At 38.7% G+C, this 12077-nt stretch overlaps 1 protein-coding gene and 1 long non-coding RNA gene across 2 annotated transcripts in view; both read right to left on the bottom strand.

Moving 5' to 3' along the window:
* abat (4-aminobutyrate aminotransferase) overlaps window positions 1-11323 on the bottom strand; it is a 35374-nt gene extending 24051 nt beyond the window's left edge. Inside the window, exon 1 of the mRNA XM_079376939.1 lies at window positions 10990-11323. The gene's annotated coding sequence lies outside the window, so the exon portion shown is untranslated. The remainder of the gene's footprint in view (window positions 1-10989) is intronic.
* Window positions 2071-3829, bottom strand: LOC306849873. Its single transcript, XR_013782385.1, has 4 exons — window positions 3789-3829; window positions 3150-3225; window positions 2987-3020; window positions 2071-2872 (listed from the first exon to the last, which is right to left on the bottom strand). It is a non-coding gene; the product is annotated as an uncharacterized lncRNA (long non-coding RNA).
* Window positions 11324-12077: the final 754 nt, after the last annotated feature.

The following is a 12077-nucleotide window of genomic DNA, read 5'->3' as shown; positions in this document are numbered from 1 at the left end:
ACAGAGATTCTTGAATATACTAGACCGGATCAATGGAGATATGTTGACACTGCAAACAATCCAGCAGATGACATCACTCGAGGCAAGAAGCTTTCTGAATTGTCTGCTACAAGTTCTTGGTTTCAAGGACCTACCTTTTTACACTTGAACTCTCAGCAATGGCCAAAATTGCCAGCTTCAAGTCTGGATGAGGTTGGTACAGAACTTAGAAAATCCTTGTTCTGTGGACTTAATCGGGTACCAGTAAACTCTCCAGCTTCTGATAAGCTTCAATTTAATACCTGGTCAGAGTTGATTGCAGCGACAGTTGAAACTCTCTCTTTGGTTTCTGGCGACGACACTAAACCTTTCCAAACGCAAGCAGAATTGCATCTCCTGCGTCAAGCCCAGATGGAGGATTTCCCTGAGGAATATAAACTGCTTAAGGATGGTCATGAAGTTCCTCGACAAAGCCGTTTAGTTCACTTGGCACCCGAGTATGATCCAGTGACAGAGCTGATAAGAGTGGGTGGACGACTCCGTCAAAGTGAAGATTTGGATTCTGAAGCTATACATCCCATTGTTTTAGACCCAAAGAATCATATTACCAAACTTTTAGTTGCTGACTTTGATTCAATTTTGTGTCATTCAGGACCACAAAGAGTGTTCGCCCATCTTCGTCAGAAATACTGGGTTTTGAGAGGGCGACAGTTAATAAAGAAAATTCAGAGGTCATGTCTTGAGTGTAGGAAATGGAAAGGTATGCCCTCAGTCCCCAGAATGGCTGATCTACCGGTGTCCAGACTACGATTGTATAAGCCTCCCTTTTGGTCAACGGGTATGGATTGTTTCGGGCCTTTAAGCATCAAAATAGGTCGCCGTCATGAGAAAAGGTGGGGCATTATATTTAAATGCCAGACAACACGGTGTATTCATTTGGAGCTACTTTCGGGTATGGACACAGATAGTTTCCTTTTGGCTTTGCGAAGATTTGTAGCTCGCAGAGGTCGGCCCTATGAAATATTGTCTGATCAAGGGACTAACTTTAAGGGAGGAGAAAGAGAACTTCGGACAGCATTTTCTCAGCTTAGTCCCTTTTTTCAGGAGATGCTTGCCCTCCAACAAATTAAATTCTCCTTTAATCCACCATACTCTCCCCATTTTGGAGGTACTTGGGAAAGAGAGATACGATCTGTTAAGACCGCGTTACAAGTGGTTCTGGGAACACAAGTTGTTTCTGAGGAAGTTCTGTATACTGTGCTTGTTGAAATTGAGGAGTTGTTAAACTCAAAACCTCTTGGCTACGTATCTTCGAATATTTCAGATCTTGATCCCATTACCCCAAATATTTTATTGATGGGGCGGCGAGATGCATCTCTCCCGCAAGTGATGTATGCAGATTCAGAGCTACTTACCCGTAGAAAGTGGAGACACAGTCAAGTTCTTGCAGATCGATTCTGGGCCAGTTTCATTAAGGATTATCTTCCGAATCTTCAGATTCGTCAAAAGTGGAAATTTGATGGCAATCCTATTGTGCCTTTGACGAAGGTTATGATTGTGGACCCCCAGCTTCCTCGTGGACGCTGGCTGGTCGGGACCGTTAGTAAGACTTTATCAAGTTCTGATGGGAGAATAAGAGTTGCTGAAATTCTGAGTGATGGGAAGCATTTAATTCGTCCAGTCAGCCGTTTAATTGTTCTTCCTGAATTGATTGATGGTGAAAGTACAGTAGTATGAATTTTCTTGTATGCAAATGTTAACACATTTGGGGGCGGCTGTAGAAAATTATACTGTGATCTGATTGGTTGACTGAGTCCTGATAAGATCACCTGTGGTCTTTTACTAATCAAGCCTCTGTTTGTGTGAGAAGCTGTCTCTCTACTCACATGGCCTGTGTGGAATTGTTGTGTTGATGACAACAAACCAACAATTACCAGCACTTGGTATCAGAGAAATGTCTACTCCTACATGTTGAGAAATAAACTGGAAACATGAGATTGATGACTGAATGAGTTTTAATGGATTCACCATTCCGGTAGCAATAGCCAAACCAGCCTAAAAATCCTTTCAATTTTGTACAAATGCATGTTAATGAAATAATTATATTTTATTTACTGACAACAACAGGAAACATGAATAAATGAGTAAAAGAATGAAAAGTAACAATCACAATAAACACATATATATACACAAGGCAACGACACAAAGTTTTATTCAAACTTATTGTTCTAACAATCATGTATATACAGATCCCATATACTGCCATCTCAACACAGCTGTGTCAATTCTGCAGCTTAATTCTGATGAAGCAGCTGACCACCAAGCCCACCTTCACCTGTCTCTGCTGTCCATCACGTCCCTCATTGCTGCAGTCAGACTGAATCTGATCATGGATGAGAAAGGGACATCAATGCGATCATTGCCTGAGTGCACAGAGAGGATGAAGAAGACCATGATGACGGCCCCTGAACCACACAACCTTGAAGCAAGAGCAGGAGAACATGTGCGGGACAATCTGGCTATCGCTGTGTCTGCTCTAAACACCTGTGTGCCTGCTCTCCATGAACACCACTACCTGTAAAACATTTAAACAAGAGTAAAACTTGAAACTTTGAAGCTTCTGATACTCAGGTTTCATTGACTGATGTTGTATGAACAGAAACCAGCAGAACAAACTTGACCAAAATCACATCCTCAATGTCTTTTGGCCTTTCTCTAGATGCTCTCGCTGGCTCTGGGGTCACTGAGGAGGAAGAGACCACAGCAGCATCCGGTCCAGATGAGGCAGTAAGGGCAGGTGGAGTGATGGAGCGTCTCATCCATGGCACTGGACCAATTCCAGGATGATGCTGTGGACTTCACCATCCTCACCAGTATGCAGACATATCAGATCCTACAAACAACACAATGTCATTTGATTTTTGTATTAGAAGTAACAAAATTATCTTACTTTATATTTTTGTTTCAGGTTTTCCCCCGTTTTTTGTTTAACAAATGCTGCCATCACCTTTCCTTGCAGGTCCTGCTCCACCACAGAAGATCTGCAGCAAATGCACAGGAATCAAGAATCAGAAAAGTGCTGTAATAGCTCTGTATGAAATTACAATAATTAAAATAAACTACAATTTAAAATTTAAAAGATGTTTTATTGACGTCTGTAGTATACTCACTGAGAGCCTTTGTCTGATGGCAGCATTCCTTCATCAGTCACTCTTCACCGGATAAACACAGGTGTCTCATCTGTCCCTGTAACATCCAGACAAGATTCAGTCACCTCTGCCATTTATCTGATCAATACTATATTTACATGTTGAGGTAGTTGCTGATGGGTTAACAATTTATCTAGCACAAATGCTCCTTAATTTATCAACAATACTAATGGACAGATAATACATATAACTTATGTTTAGTTACTTTATGCACATTACTTACATTCATCTAAAGCAGTGTTGACAACAGTGAATTCTACAAAATAACACACATATCTCTCACTCAGATGTCTGTTCATGTTGTGATATGCTCATATGCAATTCTTTTCAAACATTGTCCTGTCACGTATTAAATAGACTATTAGTAATCGTATTTAAGATGTAAATGGTTTATGTAAATTCACTTTGCAGACATACGTGTGTTTACTGGAGCTCTCCTGTTCGCTATACATAAAACATGTTTTTATAGAAAAATCACAAATATACTATAACGTTACTGTCCAGCGTCTTACACCCTCAACAAGCTAACAGTTTACTCTACAGTAGCTTAACAAATGCGATTTTAACACAAGGAACCGTGTTTTGGTTTGTAATACTCACATTTGAAAACACCCGCGTCGTTGTTCTCCGTCACGTTCGATGATGACGTATCCTCTCGCGTGGGCTTCTGGGATTGAAAAGTATCCCTCGATTGGCACTTCGGAGTCTGGGCGGGACGCAGTAGGCCATCCGGGGATCTCTCGCTTACTATATAGTAGGTAAGTAGGCATATTCAAACGATACTTAAGTATACGTACGCCCGAATCTCACGAGAAATTGTGCCCCATCCAAGTAAATCTCTCCCGCCTACTCTTTTGAGGATATTGAGATTTCATGCATACTTATCCTTCGTCTACTGCTTTTTGCCTACTAAATAGTATGGAAGTATGCGGTTTCGAATGAAGCCACTGTGTTCACAATATTCAGTGGAATCAACCTACAAACAGCTTGTTTCTACAAATAGCTGTCTTTGCATATTCATTTGGGACAGAAGGAAGTATTTTAACATCACCATTTACGCCTTTGTGTTGAAATGTTTTTAATCAGAAACCGATTAACAACCAGATGGGAGCAAATCTTACAGTCTGCAAAGTGACAGTCCTGGGATCTGGCTTCAGTACCACAGACAGTTCCTCTTTCCCTGAGCAGCAGGTTCAGCCATGCCCATCAATCCTGTCCTACTCCAGTGGTCCTGACAGTCGGCCATCACGCCTCTTAATTAAAGCACGATTAATTGGTGTTAATTACCACATGGCTTAGACGCTCACTGGCCCTCAGATGATCTTTTTGCACGGCAGAACCATCACAGTCGTTTCTTGGGATGGTGAATCTTGTGAGGACAAGGCTGGGGGCAGCAGACAAGTGACTAACGCTGTGACTTTCAAGTACCGTTAAACCTTCCCAACAGGCAAAGGGTTCAGAGAAGCTCACCCGAGCTCACTCGGTCACACTTCAGCGCTAAGATTAATTGGGACGAATAGTCCTGCCTAAGGGAAAATCCAATGCCTGAGGGAATCCCAACATATCTTCAGCTCTCATAATGAGTGAGCATATGCTTAGGAAAGGAGCAGCATGGTGACGGCATGCAATTATTATGCACAAAATATTCTTGGCTAAATTAAACACCTTGTTTTGTTTATTACCAGTATTGTTCCTCCTTAGTTTAAATGTCATGGTGTATGTTTTCCTCACAGTCTGGACACTGGAAAGCTGAGAATCAGTCTTCCAGCTCTATTGAAAAGAAGCTAGTCTTATGTGTTTGCTTGTTCAAAGGAATCAATTCAGAGGGAAGAACTGGCCGCCTCCTGGACATCGGAGCGGATCCACAGCATCTTTACTCATGTGTAGGAGAGGAGAAGCAAAAAGTGCATCTCTCATGTGCTCCAGATTTGAGGATGCTTATGCAATCGAAGCGACAGAAGCAAGAAAAATGCAGACGCTCCTCTCTCAGAAGCACCCCAACCAGACGGCTCATCGACCGGATAGAACTGGTTCTGAAAATATGTGTTACACAAGCCTGTTGTCATGCGCCTGTGAGGATGCAGCAAGCAAAAAGGGTTAACAACTTGACTGATGGAGTTGATTTTCCTTTCTTTAGTGATAGGTACTAATTCTGTTTCATTGACTGATAGCGACAGTGAATGCTGACGGGAAAAAAGCGCGTGGAATAAATCTTTGAAATGATTTATTGTCAAAGTTTCGTGGGTCAGCTTCATGTCCAAGTTTAATACAGTCTGGACACTGTCAGTGAAAACTCGGGATGTGCGTTTATGAATTTTTATGAATCTGTCATTGAACATCATATAGAATATAGCTGTATTTCTAGTAATGTCTAACAATTATTGCATATTAAAAGCAAAAAGCAAATAAAGCTGTTAAAATAAAAAAAGTTAAAAAAAAAAAGTTTAAATAATAAAAGATAAATTTGAACAACTGGCTGACCAAACGACCTCAAAGAAAAAAAAATCATTATTATTGATCCCTGATGATAGTATGAGAGAGGACTGTACAGGCAATAAAAACACAGCAAATCCACAACCACCTTCGAGGTCCTTTAAAAACATTACATGAGCTTTCATTTATCTGCTTATTTTCAGCATAAAAATCAAACCGACACTCCTTGCTCACATCACATTTAATTCTCTCTCAACTCCAGCGCAGCTAATCAATATTCATCAGGGGTCTCCGAGTGGTCACTGTGCTGGGGAACCATTTCAAAGCCAACAATAGCCGCCTGTGCTGGATTACACAACTCCAAGCCGCCACCAATCCCCCTGCTCCTCTTCCTCTCAGCTCAGAGTGTGAACTAAAGCCAGTGGCCCCAGAGAGCAATGAGCAACAGCACCAACCGCGAAGCCATTTTTTAAATGCTAATTTTCTGGTGTTACGTAACCCAGCCGTGTGAGCGGCTCCCCTCGCTGAAGGATCTGGATAACATCAGCAGAAGTAAGCAACAAGACATGAAAGCATCTACATCCACAATACAGCTCATTTCCAAACTTCAGAGATGATAAAACGTGATTAACTAATCTTTGACTGATCATAATAAAAAAAAAAAAAAAGATAGTACCAATTTTGGTTTGTGCTTGTGAAATCATCATCATAATCCCGATCAGATATTTAGCACCAAATGAACTTTGATCGTTGGCTAGTGATAACATTGAGCTGACTAAAGATACTGAGCTGCCAGTGGAGGATATGAGCACGGTTCACTGCACATAATGCTCATTTCTAACCCCGTTAAAGCCTATTGGTAAACTTCATTGCACCAATTTCCCTCTGCATGATTTAAACAGCCTATTAGGTCATGCAGAAATCATTCTGTGCTACATTTTCTCATATGAATACGAGGGGATTCAAACCACTCATGCCTTTCCCTATCTATTTCATTAAAGAGATAAGAATCTAGATGAATCAGGAACTCTACACTGAAAGTGCAATAAAAAGATGATCCATATAAAGAGTCAGTCAAATTCTGAGAGGTTATGTTAAAATAGACATTAAGGGTCTTTAATCAGTCTCTGTAGCAATGGTACGTGAAAAGGGGGATTGAAGAGGTAAAACCTCTCCAAACTGATAAATACTCCAAGACAGTTGCCAAGGGAACCAGCTGAGGAAAACAATTGTACTACTGGCTGGCTGTCTTTCTTGTCTGGATGACAGATCAACCTCTGTAGGGAAAACTGCTGTGCTATTAAAAGGATAAATCCTCGTTAAAAAGCAATTGGCCATTTTTTATGCATGCCTATCAATACCTCAATAATAAGAAATGCACGGTTGATTCATTTAAAATATAGCATGACAGACAGTACTGCAGGGTTAATCCCAAACGCATCTTGAAAATTGGACAAAGATGTGTGATTCTCACCATCAGATGGGGGGGTTGCTATGAATAACAGCCAAACTACTGTGCCACAAGTAATAAACACTATTCACCGTCTTTGTCTGTACATTTACATTGTCATCCTAAATGTGCTTTCTAAAGACATTAAGCATTCCTGCAAACCTGCTCCACAATTCAACATAAGCAGGTGATTTGTCTGTCAAGCATTGAACTGTAAAACTATACTATTAAAACTGTGTAATTTTTGATCATATGGCGTAAACTGTAAATGGTAAACATTGCACTATATTTAATTTTACTATAAATAAATGTTTTTGGTGAGTAAAAACTATAATTTATTGTAAAGACAGAAAACAGTCACAGAAGTCCCTGCATGACACAACACGTGAATAATGTTTATATAAACTATTCTGTTTCTTATTATTGTTATCAGATATTTTATACCAATTTAAGGTAAAAATTAGATTTTGTTACTTTAAAGGTGCAATAGGTGATTGTCTTCAGAAATTTTTTTTGCTATGTTGGTTGAAAGTCTCTTCACATCCCGATAGCAATCATTAAGTTAAGTGGTCTAAATGTATTTATATGCATGTATATCTTCTGTGGAAGGACCAAGAAATGTTCGTCCAATCAAAACGCTCGGTCCGAGCATTTTGATTGGCTTTCCTACCTGCCTGTCAACATACAGTCATGGCCAAAAATATCAGCACCCTTGGTAAATATGATCAAAGGCAGCTATGAAAATTAATCTGCATTGTTAATCCTTTTGATATTTTATTTAAAAAAAAAAAAATCACAAAAATCTAACATTTCATTGGATAGTAAGAATTTAAAATGGGGGGGGGGGGGGGGGGGGGGGTGAAGTATCATTATGAAATAAATGTTTTTCTCTAATACACATTGGCCACAATTAACGGCACCCTTTTATTCAATACTTTTTGAAACCTCCATTTTCCAGTTTAACAGCTTTAAATTTTGTTGAGGTTAGAGAACACCTGACAAGAGATCAGAGACCATTCCTTCAGATAGTTCAGATTCCCAGTTCCATGTTGGTGCTTCTTCTCTTCAGTTCACCTCACTTATTTTCTCAGCGTTCAGGTCAGAGGACTGGAATGGCCATAGCATAAGCTTGGTTTTGTGCTCAGTGACCCATTTTTGTGTTGTTTTTGAGGTTTGTGTTTGAATTATTGTCTGGTGGAAGATCCAAACATGGCCCATTTTAAGATTTCTAACGGAGTCAGTCACTTATTGATTTTTGATCTGTTGGTATTTTTTTATCTGATAGAATTCATGATGCCATGTGTCTAAACAAGATGTCCAGGACCTCCAGCAGAAATATAGGCCCACAACATCAAAAATACAGCAGTATATTTCATTGTACACATGGGGTACTTTTTATCCCCGTGTTCACCAAACCCATCTTGAGTGTTTGCTGCTAAAAAGCTCATGTTTTAGTTTTATCGGACCACAGAAGCCTGTCCCATTTGACTGAATATGCTGGAGTTTGTTTTTGGATGAGCTAGGAGAATTTTTCTTGAAACCCTCCCAAACAACATGTGGTGATGTTGGTGCTGTTTGACAATGTTTTTTAAGGTTTTCTGACCCCGAGACTCAAATATTTTCTGCAAATCTCCAGCTGTGGTCCTTGGAGATTCTTTAGCCACTCAAACTCTCCTTCTCACCATGCATTAGGATGCTATGGACACACGTCCTCTTCCAGGCAGTTTCTGTTGATTGGAAATTCTTAATTATTGCCCTGATGGTGGAAATGGAAAGCCACTTCACTAATTTGTGAAGCTGAATGATCTTTTGCTGCACATCAGAAATATATTCTTTGGTTTTTCTCATTGTGATGGATGATTAAGGGAATTTGGGCTTTGTTTTTCCTGCTATTTATATTTCTGTGAAACAGGAAGCCATGACCGGATAACTTCATGTTCATAATCACCCTGGAGTGCTCAAAATTGTGAATATGAATGGGAATATACTTCAGAGATGTTTTACTCATAATAATTTCTAGGGGTGCCAATAATTGTGTCCAACGTGTATTTGAGAAAAACATTTATTTCATAATGATATTTCCCCCCATTTTAAATTCGTATTATCCAATGAAAGGTTATTTATTTGTGAATTTTTTAAATAAAAGATCAAAAGGATTAATAATTGCAGATTCATTTTCACAGCCTTCTTTGATCATATTTACTAAGGGTACTGATATTTTTGGCCATGACTATGTATTTGCATTCCTCTACGCACCCGTTTCACGCAGACAGGATACGTCATCAGCGCGTTCACGTACACTATGCAGAGAATGGCAGGCAAACATCTACAACCTGATCTTCCTTCGTGGTATTGTAGTACTGTTACTAACTGTGCTATAAAGTTTTCTCACCGGTAAATGACACATGATGTATTGTAGTAATGTTGTCTCTGGTATTCTGGTCTGTGAGTGTATATGCGTTCAGGAGGCGTGGCTTTGGAAGGCGATTTGCAGGGAGGGTGGGAAGTTCACTTTCAGTGCTATCAGGATAAAGTTAGCATTTTGCGAGATCTCCTAATGCACCTTTAAACAGACTGGTAAATAAGCAATTAACATATATATATATATGCTATATCACGCCATCCTGAAATAGTGACTTCAGTGTGCAAATCAAGGACAATATTGCAGGAGAGACAGCAAACAAGTCTAAAATTATGTTTAACATGATGACAGAGCATAAATCAAGTGCAGCTGAACATGAAAACAACATTTCACATGGATGTTTAGGAAACACAACTCAAAAGGAGAAATTCAACAGTAATGTTGACACTGGCGTATCAACTATATATATTTGATGATGAAAAATGGGGTTTCTTGTCAAACACTAAAGCTTTAAATAATCTTATTGAATTTAAACTGGCCTTTAAATTTCAGAGAGTTCAGCATGTATGCAGACGATACAGACTGAGGGGTAAATATTGAACTGATGTATAAATAATCATCACTAGTGTCAGAAACCAACACATCCGTAGCAAAATTTACAAATATCTGTGCTCTATATTTTTAAGTTTTAATGTGTGTGTACAGTCTACAGCAAGCATACCCATAAACTGACTTTGGTAAACCATGCTTTCTGACAAAAACACAGTATTTGTGTGTAGGTGTGTGTAGTGTAGTAAACAAAATGACAAACAAACTGTTCTATATATTAATCCATTATTTTTCAACTATAGGTCACCACTGTTAAAAAAAAAATATTTTTTTATTCAGTTTTAACCCATATCATGTTTTTTTAATCTATCTATCTATATATAAAGATAATATTATAAACAATGTATAAATCTGCATTTTATGAGGTTTATGCTTAAGACAAAAACGTAGAGAAATAACTGAAAACAAGGCTTAGTATCTTTTGCAATTTTGATTCTAGAGGAAATGTGTCTTTTTTTAATATTGCAAAACAGCAGTGCAGTGCAAAAAATGCAGTTATGTATTTTTTAAATAGGACAAGACAAAACAAAAGCTTCAGTCCATTATGGGAAGCAATAAACGAATGCATTTAAATGATAAGTGGCTTATGTTGTTTTTCTCAGTCTCAAGAGAGGAAACCTCACACGAAAAACTTGCTGCACACAAAGCATCTGGTGGAAGAGACATGCAACAGTATCCGGTTCCGACTGGATCTTACCTGTCAGACGGTTCTGGAGCGAGAGACGTACGGAGGAAAGCACAACGCTGCAATGTTTCATAAGAAACGCGTCCATTACGAAACACGCTAGCTATTGCTTACTGCGGCGATGCCTCTACACGTCTAATGCACAATGCACTTATGATTATGAATTACTAAAACAAACCACATGCCTATGCTCGCCGTGGGAGCGCTGCTGCGTCTCATTCGCTACTGCTGTAATGATACTTAAAGACATTTTAAGACTCACCTTTGTGCCTTTTTGCTGTAGAGGAGGTGAAATGTGCGCAGGAGCTAGCAACACAGACAGACTTTAAAACATCATTTGAAGTCTAGCCTTTTTCTCGAGAGGAGGGGTTTGCTGAGGGATCCGCCGACTCCAGCCAATAGAGAGAGAGACTTGCAGCTCCCGGAAATGTCCGAGCACAGCTGTCTGCAGTCAGCACTTCATATTTCTCATAATGTAATCCAAGCTCCAGTCTAGTAGTCGGGGTTTTGATTAATCTCCGTGACTCGAATCTTTTGAATCAAGAACGCTGTTCAGCAGAAAGATTCGCTCACTGTTTAATACGCTGTCCCTTTCTGCGTCTTTATACCAGTAGGAGGCGTTATGAGTGAGTTATTGAATTATTCGCCCAACCGATTCCTTACAAAACAGACCGAATTTAATGATTTAAATGTGCATGTCTGCAAATGTACCTTCAGTCTTGCGTTTTAGAATCCCACAAATTATTGCCAAGTAGTTTTTCACTGTGTTTTCAATTATGCACGACTTTAATCAAGCTATAAAAGTACAACAATAGCTTATATATTTTATTTCCACACATACTAATTATTACCCTCACCTTTTGAAATTTCAAATTTAAAAACCTGCTGCATAAAAAGCATTGGCTACAATCGTAAAAACAGCTAAAAATGGAAAGCCTTACAACTCTCTATATGGAAAAAAATACTATAGTAATTTACAGTAAATACTATAGAGTTTTGAATTATACTGTAGTAAATTACTGGAATTAATTTGTTGTGATAATTCTATAGTTGCTGTGGTATATACACAACAATATAGTAATATAACAACTATAGTCATTTATTATAAACCAATTACTACCCAATACTAAGTGTTCTACAAATATAGGGTAATATACTACAATACACTAGTTTACTTTAGTAAAAACTAAAGTATTCTACAGTTTATCAGTTCATTATAGTTAATATTATGCTGTAGCATTCATTAACAAAGTGTTGTAAATACTATGATATATATAGTACATTACTATAGTATGGTTCAAAAACATTAGTAAATACTATAAATTACTATAGTATTTTTCATGTGCAGTA

This window comes from Barbus barbus (assembly GCF_936440315.1).
Source record: "Barbus barbus genome assembly, chromosome: 3".
Classification (NCBI taxonomy): domain Eukaryota; kingdom Metazoa; phylum Chordata; class Actinopteri; order Cypriniformes; family Cyprinidae; genus Barbus; species Barbus barbus.
The sequence above is the reverse complement of the archived record's forward strand: the minus strand, read 5'-3'. Positions and strand labels throughout refer to the sequence as shown.